The 12,622-nt window shown below is 35.4% G+C and overlaps 1 protein-coding gene and 1 long non-coding RNA gene across 4 annotated transcripts in view; one reads left to right on the top strand and one right to left on the bottom strand.

The window, feature by feature from the left end:
- LOC142230086 (uncharacterized) overlaps positions 1–12,622 on the top strand; it is a 237,170-nt gene that overhangs the window by 119,407 nt on the left and 105,141 nt on the right. The window lies entirely within an intron of this gene.
- Positions 1–12,622, bottom strand: part of LOC142230083 (uncharacterized) — a 301,427-nt gene that overhangs the window by 49,675 nt on the left and 239,130 nt on the right. For both annotated transcript variants that reach the window (XM_075300716.1, XM_075300710.1), the window contains exon 7: positions 1,225–1,255. The gene's annotated coding sequence lies outside the window, so the exon portion shown is untranslated. The remainder of the gene's footprint in view (positions 1–1,224; positions 1,256–12,622) is intronic.

The following is a 12,622-nucleotide window of genomic DNA, read 5'->3' on the forward strand; positions in this document are numbered from 1 at the left end:
TTAAAATAACATCGAGAAAAAAATCGAAAATAAGTGGGAAAATAGAATTTGGTGTCTTTTTCGAATGTCCTTCTAAGTGAACATCGGTAGTGAAAGGGTTAATTCAGCCTGGCTGAATACAGTTTTCTATAGGAAAACTTTAATTCAACCTGGCTGAATACAGTTTTCTATAGGAAAACTTTAATTCAGCGTGACAGAATAACGTTTTCTATAGAAAACTGTATTCAGCCTGGCTGAATAACGGTTTCTATTGAAAACTGTATTCAACTTGGCTGAATAAGAAAAAAACTGAAAATTGAAATTCAGCTGGGCTGAATACAGTTTTCTATAGGAAAACCTTAAGTCAGGTTGCCTGAATAAGGTTTCCTATAGTCTGAATAAATTTTTTATCTGAAAGCTCTAGCTCAGTCTTGTTGAATACAGTTTTCTGTAGGAAAAGTTTGATTCCCTCTGGCTGAATGCTGTTTTCTAAAAGAGAACTTAAATTTATTCTAGCTGAATACAGTTTTCTATAAGAAAACTCAAATTCAGCCTGGCTGAATATAGTTTTCCATAGGAAAACTTTAATTTTCCGCAGGGAAACATTAACTCAACCTGGCCGAATAATGTTTTCGATAGGAAAACTTCAATTAAGACTGGCTGAATAAAGGTTCTATAGAAAAACTATAATTCAGCCTGGCTGAATATAGTTTTCTATAGCAAAACTTTAATGCAACATGGCTAAATAAAATTTTCTATAGGAAAACTTTAATTCAGCCCGGCTGAATACAGTTTTCTAAACGAAAACTTTAACTCAGCCTGGCTGAATAAGGTTTTCTATAGGAAAATATGAATTTAAACTGGCGGAGTGCAGTTTCCTATACGAAGACTTCAATTAAGCCAGGCTGAATAAGGTTTTCTATAGAAAAACTATAATTCAGCCTGGCTGAATAAGGTTTTCTTTAGAAAAACTATAATTCAGCCTGGCTGAATAAGGTTTTCTATAGAAAAACATCAATTCAGCCTGGCTGAGTAAGGTTTTCTACAGGAAAACTTTACTTCAGCCCGGCTTAATAAGGTTTTTTACAGGAAAACTTTAATTCAACCGGCTTGAATAAGGTTTTCTATAAAGTTTTCTATAGGAAAACTTTAAATCAGCGTAGGTGAATAAGCTTTTATGTAGGAAAATTAATTTATTAATTTTTAATTAATTTATTAATTTTATTAATTTATTTGTTCACTTACTTTATTTTATATTTTGCACCAACGGAAACCCCTAAAATTAAAAAAAATATATATATTAAAATATTTGAAGTACACTGATTTTGAATTTCTATATAAGAGAACAAATATTTTCACATTATATAAAATTTGATGTGTTACATTTTAATGAAGTTTTATAATTTTATGATTTTTATTGGCATTTTTTCTCTCTTCTCACAGTTTTGTTATCTTATCAAAAAGACGTCATTTCATATGGCGTCTACGATAATGTCTCATAGACAAATATTTCAAAGTCTTACCATTTGAAATTTTTATCACAAAGATTTCGATACTGGTTCTCAGTTAGGTAAAATGCAAAATTGTGTTTATCTTAAAAAATAAATGTGGCTAGTATTTTCAATGGTCACTGGGTCTAAGACTTTTCTTTGACTGTATTTGAGTTCAATTTTGTTTAAATATTGGAATTGTTCGTTGTTTTTCGTTCTACTTAAATCGCAATTATAAAACGTCTGTTTTAAATGATGTTTAGTTTTAAACTGAAGTACAATTTTAATAATATTCTTCATTTATAATTAAGTCATTTGTTTGGGGGTGTTTATTCACCATTGTTGGTTGTGGATTGTCTTGATTTAATAAGTACCACCACCACATTCCATGCGCATCATGATCCATGATCTACGTTCCTAACTACTGTGTGGGATTGGAAATGTTGGAAAAATAAGCTCAATATTAGAATAATGTCAAGTATAAGACCTTCTTTTAGTATATATAGCACCCTTCTTTGGAGAAATGATTGTAATTAGTGCAGGAAGTTATTTGGAATAATTTGAATTAAATGAAAAAATACATGGGATATAAACATTTATTTCACAATTAGTCCGGGATGGAATTTTAAAATGTTGTTTTTTTTGTTTGTTTAATTTTATCGTTTTTTGTTGTTGTTGTTGTTTTTTTTTTTTTTTAATTGCATATGGGGAAATCTCAAATACACTTGGCTGAATAACGTTTTCTATAGCAAAACTTTAATTCAGCCCTGCTGAACAATGTTTTCCATAGGACAACTTTTATTCAGCCTTGCTGAATTAGGTTTTCTATAGGAAAACTTTAATTCAGCATGGCTGAATATGGTTTTATATAGGAAAACTTTAATTCAATAAGATTTTCTTTGAGAATACCTTAGTTCGGCCTGGCTGAATTAGGTTTTTTATAGGAAAACTTTAGTTCAGACTGGCTGACTAAGGTTTTCGTTAGGAACACTTTAGTCTGCCTGGCGGAATAAGGTTTTGCATAGGAAAACTGTAATTTAACCTATCTGAATAAGGTTTTCTATAGGATAACTTCAATTCAGGCTGGCTGAATTGGGTTTTCTATAGGAAAACATTAACTCAGCCTGGCTACATAAGCTTATCCATAGGAAAACTTTAATTCAGCCCGGCTGAATAAGGTTTTCCATAAGAAATCTTTTATTCTGCATGGCTGAATAAGGGTTTCGATATGAAAGCATTAATTCAGCAGTGCTGCATACAATTTTCCATAGGAAAAGTTTACTTCATCCTGGCTGAATAAATCTGCTTCCTTGAATTAAGTTTTCATTAGGAAGACTTTAATTCAGCAAGTCTTAATAAAGTTTTCGATATGAAAGTATTAATTCAGCCCTGGCTGAATATGGTTTTATGTAGGAAAACTTTAATTCAGCCTGCTGAATAACATTTTCTATAGAAAAACTTTGATTCAGCATGGCTGAATAAGGTTTTCTATAGGAAAACTTTAATTCAATAAGATTTTCTTTGAGAAAATCTAAGGTTTTGTACAGGACATCTTTAATTTAGCCTATCTGAATAAGGTTTCTATAGGATAACTTCAATCCATGCTGGCTGAATCGGGTTTTCTATAGGAAAACTTTAATTCAGACTGGCTGAATAAGGTATTCTTTAAGAAAACTTTAACTTAGCCCGGCCGAATAAGGTTTTCCATAGGAAAACTTTTATTCTGCCTGGCTGAATAAGGTTTTCTAGAGGAAAATTTTAATTCGGTTTGTCTGTATAAGGTTTTCGGTATGAAAGCATTAATTCAGCAAGGTTTTTCATAGTAAAACTTTAATTCATCCTGGCTGAATAAGATTTTCTAGAGGATTTTTTTTATCTTGGCTGTAAAGGGTTTACAATAGGAAAACTTCAATTCAGCCAAGCTGAATAAGGTTTTATATAGGAAAATTTTATTTCATAATGGCTGAATAGGGTTTCAATAGGAAAACTTTCATTTAGCCTAGCAGAATAAGGCTTTCTATAGGAATATAAGAATGCAGCCCAGCTGATTAGGGTTTTCTATAGGACAACTTTATGTCTTTTGGCTGAATAGGTTTCCCAATAGGCCTAACTGAATGAGGTTTTCTATACGAATACTTTAATTTAGCCTATCTGAATAAGGTTTTCTATAGAAAAAATTTAATTCAGCCCGGCTGAATAAGGTCTGCGATATGAAAGCATTAATTCAGCAGTGCGGAATAAGGTTTTCGATATGAAAGCAAAAATTCAGCAGTGCTGAATAAGGTTTTCCATAGTAAAACTTTAATTCATCCTGGCTGAATAAGATTTTCTAAATGAAAACGTTTTTTTCATTTTGGCTGTATAGGGTTTACAATAGGAAAACTTTAATTCAGCCAAGCTGATTAAGGTTTTATATAGGAAAATTTTATTTCATAATGGCTGAATACGAGTAGGGTTTACAAAGGAAAACTTTCATTTAGCCTAGCAGAATAAGGCTTTTTATATAGGAATATATGAATGCAGCCCACCTGATTAAGGTTTTCTATAGGACAACTTTATGTCTTTTGGCTGAATAGGTTTTCCAATAGGCCTAAGTGAATAAGATTTTCTATAGGAAAACTTTAATTCTGTTTGTCTGTATAAGGTTTTCGATATGAAAGCATTAATTCAGCAGTGCTGAATAAGGTTTTCCATAGGAAAGCTTTAATTCATCCTGGCTGAATAAGATTTTCCATAGGAAAACTTTAATTCATCCTGGCTGAATAAGATTTTCTATAGGAAAACTTTTTTCATCTTGGCTGTATAGGGTTTACAATAGGAAAACTTCAATTAAGCCAAGCTGAATAAGGTTTTATATAGGAAAATTTTATTTCATGATGGCTGAATAGGGTTTACAATAGGAAAAATTTCATTTAGCCTAGCAGAATAAGGCTTTCTATAGGAATATATGAATGCAGCCCAGCTGATTACGATTTTTTATAGGACAATAGGCCTAAGTGAATAAGATTTTCTATAGGAAAACTTTAATTTAGTCCGGCTGAATAAGGTTTTCCGTAGGAAAACTTTTATTCTCCCAGGCTGAATAAGGTTTTCTATAGGAAAACTTTAATTCTGCTTGTATGAATAAGGTTTTCAATATGAAAGCATTAATTTAGCAGTGCTGAATAAGGTTTTCCATAGGAAAACTTTAATTCATCATGGCTGAATAAGATTTTCTATAGGAAAACTATTTTTCATCTTGGCTGTATAGGGTTTTCAATAGGAAAACTTCAATTCAGCCTGGCACAATAGCATTTGCTGTAGGAAAATATTAATTCAGCTCAGCTGGGCTTAGGGTTTTCTATGGGTAAATTTAATTTCCACCCGGCTGCATGAAGTTTTCGATAGGAAAATTTACGTTCGGATTGACTGAATACAGTTTTCTTTAGGACAATTTTAGTTCAAACTGGCTGAATATAGTTTCCTGTAGAAAAAATTTAATTCAGCCTGGCTGAATTGGGTTTTATATAGGAACACTCTAATTCAACCTGGCTGGGTAAGGTTTACTACAGAAAAGCTTTAATTCAGAATGGATGAATTGCTTATTTAATTTAATTAATTTATTTATTTAATCAAATGTATCTACGACCAGTTTAATTTATTTGCACATAGAGTGTATCTTAATTCGTTGCTAGACATTTGAGTTCTTAAGCTTTGCTGGCTTCTTCATTTGCAATGTACATAGTTCTTCACTTAATGCTTCTCCTAACGTCCGCCTGCTTACACATTTTGGGAGTGTTGTCGCCTTAATTGATTTTCACTACCAATTTTGTAAGACGACATCATTTCAAACGCAACAAAGCCGAAATGTATTACCTCATCATCCAATGTCAAAATGGCAGAACAACGGAAACCTCTCCTATATCCATTAACTTTACAAGAAATAAGAGCCAACTACCGAAAAAAAACAAAAATGTTGAAAACCATGAAGCCTAGAACAAATTGCTGATCTACTCTAAAACCCTCAATAATTTTAAGAATTTTTTGTATGACCATTGATAAGAATTATCAATCAATTTATGGCAAATCAATGAAGCCTTAAGGTATTAACGCAGGAGTTCACATTATCGGCCATTTCAATTAAGCCGCAAATAAACAAAAAAGTTCCCCTCCAGCCCCGTCCCAGTGCTCTACCAAGCTCACATTGTCTTAATATGTGTTAACGTGTTCTGGTTTTGTTTATTTTGTTTGGCCATATTCAAACGGTTAATGTTTTATGGAAAATATTTTATTTGCCACCTCAGCGTACCAAACAACATTCCGCAATGAAGTGTGGACCTAAAGGCGCTTGAACTATTTTATTATTTTTTTTATTTGTTTAACGTCGTTTTGTCGTCCGTTATTTCAGTCCATATACATCAGCCTGTTATCGCCTGAGGAATCTACTGAACAGCAAGTAAATTTACTTAAGATAACAATTTGTAATTGAATAAACAAAGAGCGTAGCAAAACAATCAATGAAGTTATTAACACCTGTATAGAAAATAAATTAATTTCTTTATTTTACAATATTTAATAATAAATATATACTGTGGTAGAAAAAGTTTAAAATTATTAAGGGAATTAATTGGTAGAAATTATCCAATGCATTATTTTGGTAAGTAAAGCCGATTTAATTATATTTCAGTTTATGGAATTATTGCATTTTAAGAAAGTTCCCATGGCTTTAATAATTTTTTTTTTTGCATACGTTAGTTAAATTAACTAAAACAGAGGAAAAAAGGTTGTTGGTTAATGTTGTAATCCAAAAAAAGTAAAATACAAAACAAGTATATACGGCCGTAAGTTCGGCCAGGCCGAAGCTTATGTACCCTCCACCATGGATTGCGTAGAAACTTCTACTGAAGACTGTCATCCACAATCGAATTACTTGGGTTGCGGCAACACTTGCCGATGGCAAGGTATCTTAGAACTTCCTACCACCGTCTTCTAAATTACAAGGTAGTCCATACGTAGTATATATTAAACTAAAAAAGAGCGATATAATTAATTAAGTTTGACAAAATTTTGTATAGAAATAAAATTTTGATAAAAGTTTTTATAGAAATAAAATTTTGACAAAATTTTCAATAAAATTAAAATTTTGACAACATTCTCCATAAAATAAAATTTTGACAACATTTTCTTTAGAAATAAAATTTTGCCAAAATTTTCTATAGAAATATAGTTTGACAACATTTTCTATAAAAATAACATTTTGACAAAATTTTCTATAGGAATAAAATTTTGACAAAATTTTCAATAGAATTAAAATTTTGACAACATTCTCTTTTTAAATTTTTTTATGAAAAAAAAATTTGCCAAAATTTTCTATAGAAATAAAGTTTGACAAATTTTCTATAGAAATAAATCCATGGCAATTATGATTATGAACCGATATGAACCAATTTTTGTGTGATTGGGGATCGCCTTTATATAACTATAGACCGATATGGACCAAATTTGGCATGGTTATTAGCGGACTCATACTAACACCACGTTGCAAATTTCAACCGGATCGGAAGAGTTTTGCTTCTCCAAGAGACTCCGGAGATAAAATCTGGAGAACGGTTTGTATGGGGGCTATGTATAATTATGGACCGATATGGACCAATTCGTGTCCATATCGTGTTTGTTAGAGACCACATACTAACACCACGTTCCAAATTTCAACCGGATCGGATGGATTTTGTTCCTGCAAGAGGCTCGGGAGGTCAAATATGGGGATCGATTTATATGGGGGCTATATATAATTATGGACTGATATGGACCAATTTTTGCAAGGTTGTTAGAGACCATATACTAACACCACGTACCAAATTTCAAACGGATCGGATAAATTTTGCTCCTGCAAGAGGCTCGGGAGGTAAAATATGGGGATCGGTTTATATGGGGGCTATATATAATTATGGACCGATATGGACCAATTTTGGTATAGTTGTTAGAGACCATATACTAACACCACGTACCAAATTTCAACCGGATCGGATAAATTTTGCTCCTGCAAGAGGCTCGGGAGGTCAAATATGGGGATCGGTTTATATGGGGGCAATATATAATTATGGACCGATATGGACCAATTTTGGCATGGTTGTTAGAGACCATAAACTAACCGGATCGGATGAAATTTTCTTCTCTTAGAGGCTCCGCAAGCCAAATCTGGGGATCGGTTTATATGGGGGCTATATATAATTATAGACCGATGTGAACCACTTTTTGCATGGTTGTTAGAGACCATATACTAACACCACGTTCCCAATTTCAACCGGATCGGATGGATTTTGCTCCTCCAAGAGGGTCCGGAGGACAAATCTGTAGATCGGTTTATATGGGGGCTATATATAATTATGGACCGATATGGACCAATTCGTGTCCATATCGTGTTTGTTAGAGACCACATACTAACACCACGTTCCAAATTTAAACCGGATCGGATGAATTTTGTTTCTCCAGGAGACTCCGGAGATCAAATCTGGAGAACGGTTTATATGGGGGCTATATATAATTATGGACCGATATGGACCAATTCTTGCATGGTTGTTAGAGACCACATCCTAACACCACGTACCAAATTTCAACCGGATCGGATGAATTTTGCTCCTCTAAGAGGCTCCGCAAGCCAAATCTGGTGATCGGTTTATATGGCGGCTATATATAATTATAGACCGATGTGGACCAATTTTGGCATGGTTGTTGGAGACCATAAACTAACACCACGTATTAAATTTCAACCGGATCGGATGAAATTTTCTTCTCTTAGAGGCTCCGCAAACCAAATCTGGGGATCGGTTTATATGGGGGCTATATATAATTATAGACCAATGTGGACCACTTTTTGCATGGTTGTTAAAGACCATATACTAATACCATGTAGCAAATTTCTACCGGATCCGATGAAATTTGCTTCTCTTTGAGACTCCGAAAGCTAAATCGGGGGATCGGTTTATATGGGGGCTACATTTTTGCATGGTTGTTAGATACCGTATACTAACACCATGTACCAAATTTCAGCCTGATCGGATGAAATTTGCTTCTCTTAGAGAGTCTGCAAGCCAAATTTGGGCAATATTTAGGCCACAGTCCTTAGGAAATTATAGAAAAAAAATTGTAGAAAAATGTCTTACCCAAGCTGAGTAAAATTATAAATTTGCTCTTGAGTTTCCAAAATAAAATCCTGTGTCAGTTTCTAGGACAAATACCCCATTTGGCACCAAAGTTTTATCTTTTTTTTAATTTAATAATTCACTGTGCTTTTTTGTAATAATATAGAAATCAAAAAAATCATGTAAACCATTATTTTAAAACTGATTTCTTATAGTGGACCGATTGAAAAAAAATCCCAAATTTATGGAAATTCCCCACCAAATCCCCTAGTCCCCAACTCAAAAATGTTGTCCCCATCTACGAAAAAATATTCACAATTTAGTGAAAATCCCCACTACTGGCAACGTAACCAGTACCTTAGCTCTAATATTACGTGGAGATGCTCCCGTAAGCAACGTAACCATTGCCATTGCTTACATGGAGATGTTTCCGCAAGAAGAGTAAATATTGCCACAGTTTGTATCTTATGTAGAGATGATTCCATAAGCACCATAGCCATTGCCATTGTTCATTTCTCACCCTGATTTTGCGTCGAAACGCTCCAGTAAGCTCCGTCTTAACACATTGTATCTTCAACTTACGTGGAGGCGTTCCCCTAGGCACACTACAACATCGTGTCCGCCATAGGTTGCCGCACAGCCGAGCCTCTCTGAATCGTGCAACGTGAGTCGTGCCAGAACCTCACGCAAAACTGGACAGAACTGTCGACCAGTCGGACAAGTTCACTCCTAACACACGCAGAGAAGGACTATGATCACCCCAAACATGTTTCAATAGTAAAATATTATTTTTGACCATGGAATATTTTTGTCGCAAAACTGTTGTTATCTCGGCAATCAGATACAGAATTTTTGAGAAAATAATATAGTTGCCGTAAACATGTTACACGTTTCCAGGCCGAAAATAACAGTTTGTTCTTAAAACATTGTTGAGGCGGTCATATTCCTTAGCTTTGGTATACCGCCCGTCGCCCATGAACCCGAGAAATACCACGTTCAGCCAAAAGAACGCCAGGGATGTAGAATTGTACCTGGTCATTCCCGACTAGAAGCGCATTCATCTCCTTAGACGTAGTGCTGTTCCAGAGAGTCATCACTTACGTCGCGTCAACATATTATAGCTAAGCCTCCTAAAATCATAAATAAAGATATTAACATCTTTGATCTACTGAGGACTTGCAAATATATATTTTCTGTGACGAACCCTGCAATCCTGTCAACCTACGAGTATACTCCAGAACACGGGAGCCACGGTGGTGCAATGGTTAGCATGCCCGCCTTGCACAAGGTCGTGGGTTCGATTCCTGCTTCGACCGAACACCAAAAAGTTTTTCAGCGGTGGATTATCCCACCTCAGTAATGCTGGTGACATTCTGAGGGTTTCAAAGCTTCTCTACGTGGTTTCACTGCAATGTGGAACGCCCTTCGGACTCGGCTATAAAAAGGAGGTCCCTTGTCATTGAGCTTAACATGGAATCGGTCAGCACTCAGTGATAAGAGAGAAGTTCACCAATGTGGTACCACAATGGACTGAATAGTCTAAGTGAGCCTGATATATCGGGCTGCCACCTAACCTAACCTAAGCTATACTCTAGAACACGAGGAGAAACATGTCGTTACAAGTTAAATGGTTATAGAGGATGAAGTCATCCCATGAGAAAAAGAGGTTGATTCCTACTTAGACTATGTTGATATATTGTGTTTCCCCCGAGTCGTTTTCTCTCCTCTTTATCAATCGCAATCGAGATTCCAGACGAGTTGCAAATGAGCTTTCTGGGTCTTCTATCCCGAAGCCTTGGTGAAAGCAAGTATAACCTTCAGATCTCACTTCCGTACATCGGTAATATCCTGAAAGAAAAAGGAGCCAGCATTATCTAAGAGATAATGCGGGACACGGACACAGAAAATGGTAAGAGTCGTTTGTTGTCTCCGGGACCAGACACCATCAACAAATATCATAAACATCAGAATTTTTACTGCTCTTGTCGCCCCATATCAGTTTGGTTTTCTCGCAGTCCGCAGAGGAAGTCCGCGTTCTTTGGATAAGTCATTGTATTTGACATTAATCCTGTAAGTATATAAAGATAGCATCTGTAACGATGTTATTCGTTCCGCGTGCGCCTTCTTTAGCCAACACATCTGCCTCCTCATTACCTAACCTTACCTACAAGTTGGATGGTATTAATTTGGTCAGCTTTTACTTTAACAAGACAGCACATATTATGTTGAAATCCCAACAACGGGAAATTTACTAAAAAAGTTGTTCTTTTCCGTAGTCTTTACGTTTTCCCAAACCACAGCACAATTTAAAAAAAAAAAGTGTTCAAAACTCAAACCCAAAAAATTCAGATGATCTCCTCCCATGCTTAATATGTACCAAACTAACATTGAAATTCCTTTTTAACGATTTCTCTGCATTGCGCGTCTAGTACACAATTATCGTGATGAGGAAACTAAGTACTCACTCCCATATTTCGTGTCAAGGTAAAATTAGTCAAAACTATTTCTAAATCTGCATTGTCTTTAGTGGGGTGCTGAAATCCCAAAACAAATGTACACGAATTGAACATTTAATTCAAATAAATCAAATAAATTTGGATATTTCTTTTTCCTCATTCAAAATAAGTCATTAGAGTCCAACCCTCAAAAAGTTCTGGTTTGGTGTGGGCAATTTAATATTTGATTTATTTTTAAATTAATGATTATTGGAAGCATGACTTTTCGGTTTAATGGCCATAAACCCAAATGTCGCCTATTATTTCTTTAAGCGAAGATTGATTTCCAACGAATCATGATCTAGCCCAGTTTTGTATGAAACTTCATTTCTTTGATTGTCTCCCATTAGCATTGTAATCCAAGCGTCTATTGATGAATAAAGCAGCAATTCCATTTCCAGCACCAAAAACAAGAAAAAACAAACACCAAAAACAAATGAGCATCCAAATCAAGGTGAAGGTAAAGGTGAATTCCAAATGTAACCAACAAGAAAAGCCGAAAATAATGACAACAATGCCATGAACCAAAAAAAAAAAAGAGGTTCATATCAAACGACAAACAAACCATCCAGCGATCAAAACAAACAGGGGAAAACTACTGGAACAGATGGAAGGGGTTTGGAAGGCAATGGGTAAGGGGTAATACTCGTTGCGGCATCGTTAGTTGAAGAGCCGTGGAAGAATTACTTTTGTACAACAAACCTAATTTCGTGCATTACCCATGAATATAAACACGTACTACATGAACCATTAGAAGATTACGATGATACGACAACAATGGCAAATCCATAGTACAGAAAAAAAGAACCAGCTCTAGGTGACAGGGGAATAGCCTAGCAGGTCGTATACCAGAGGGCCTTGCTAACTATGTGTTTAGCAAAAAGTTAATTTAATTCGTATTAAATAACAATCTAAAATGAAATGAAATTAAATTAACTGGACTCGAAACTAACGTGCTCCAAGCAGATAGAGTACGCAACAGAGAAAGCTGCTACGATAACGTCGCAACTGAGCAGGCTGATGGCAAACATAGGAGGCCCTCTTCCAAGCAGAAGAAGGATAACCATGGAGATGACCAATACTATACTACTCTCTGGATGAAAGATCTGGTCGTCGACCCTACAGAGATGGACTAGAGCGAAAAAGCGGTTTTCAGTACAGTGAACGGCAGCTCTGGGTATTACTTCGGCATATCGCACGGATGTCGCATTAGTGATAGCAGGAACCATCCCAACAGACCCCCGGCGATTGAGCCACAAAAGGTTTTCGAGGTTAAACAACAAGACGCGACGGACTTGATATCGAACATACAACAAGAGACCAGAGATAGATGGCAGGAACGATGGAAGAACGAGACAAAGGACAGATGGACACACCGACTTACATATGGGGAGTTGACGTATTACATGACTCAGATGCTCTATGGTCACAGATACTTTCAAAAGTAACTGCATCATATTGGGAAATGCAGCTCAGAGAACTGTAACGGGTTGGCTGATAAGTCCCCGGTCTGACACATAGATGGCGTCGCTAGTAT

The sequence above is a fragment of the Haematobia irritans genome, chromosome 3, assembly GCF_050003625.1.
Source record: "Haematobia irritans isolate KBUSLIRL chromosome 3, ASM5000362v1, whole genome shotgun sequence".
NCBI lineage: Eukaryota > Metazoa > Arthropoda > Insecta > Diptera > Muscidae > Haematobia > Haematobia irritans.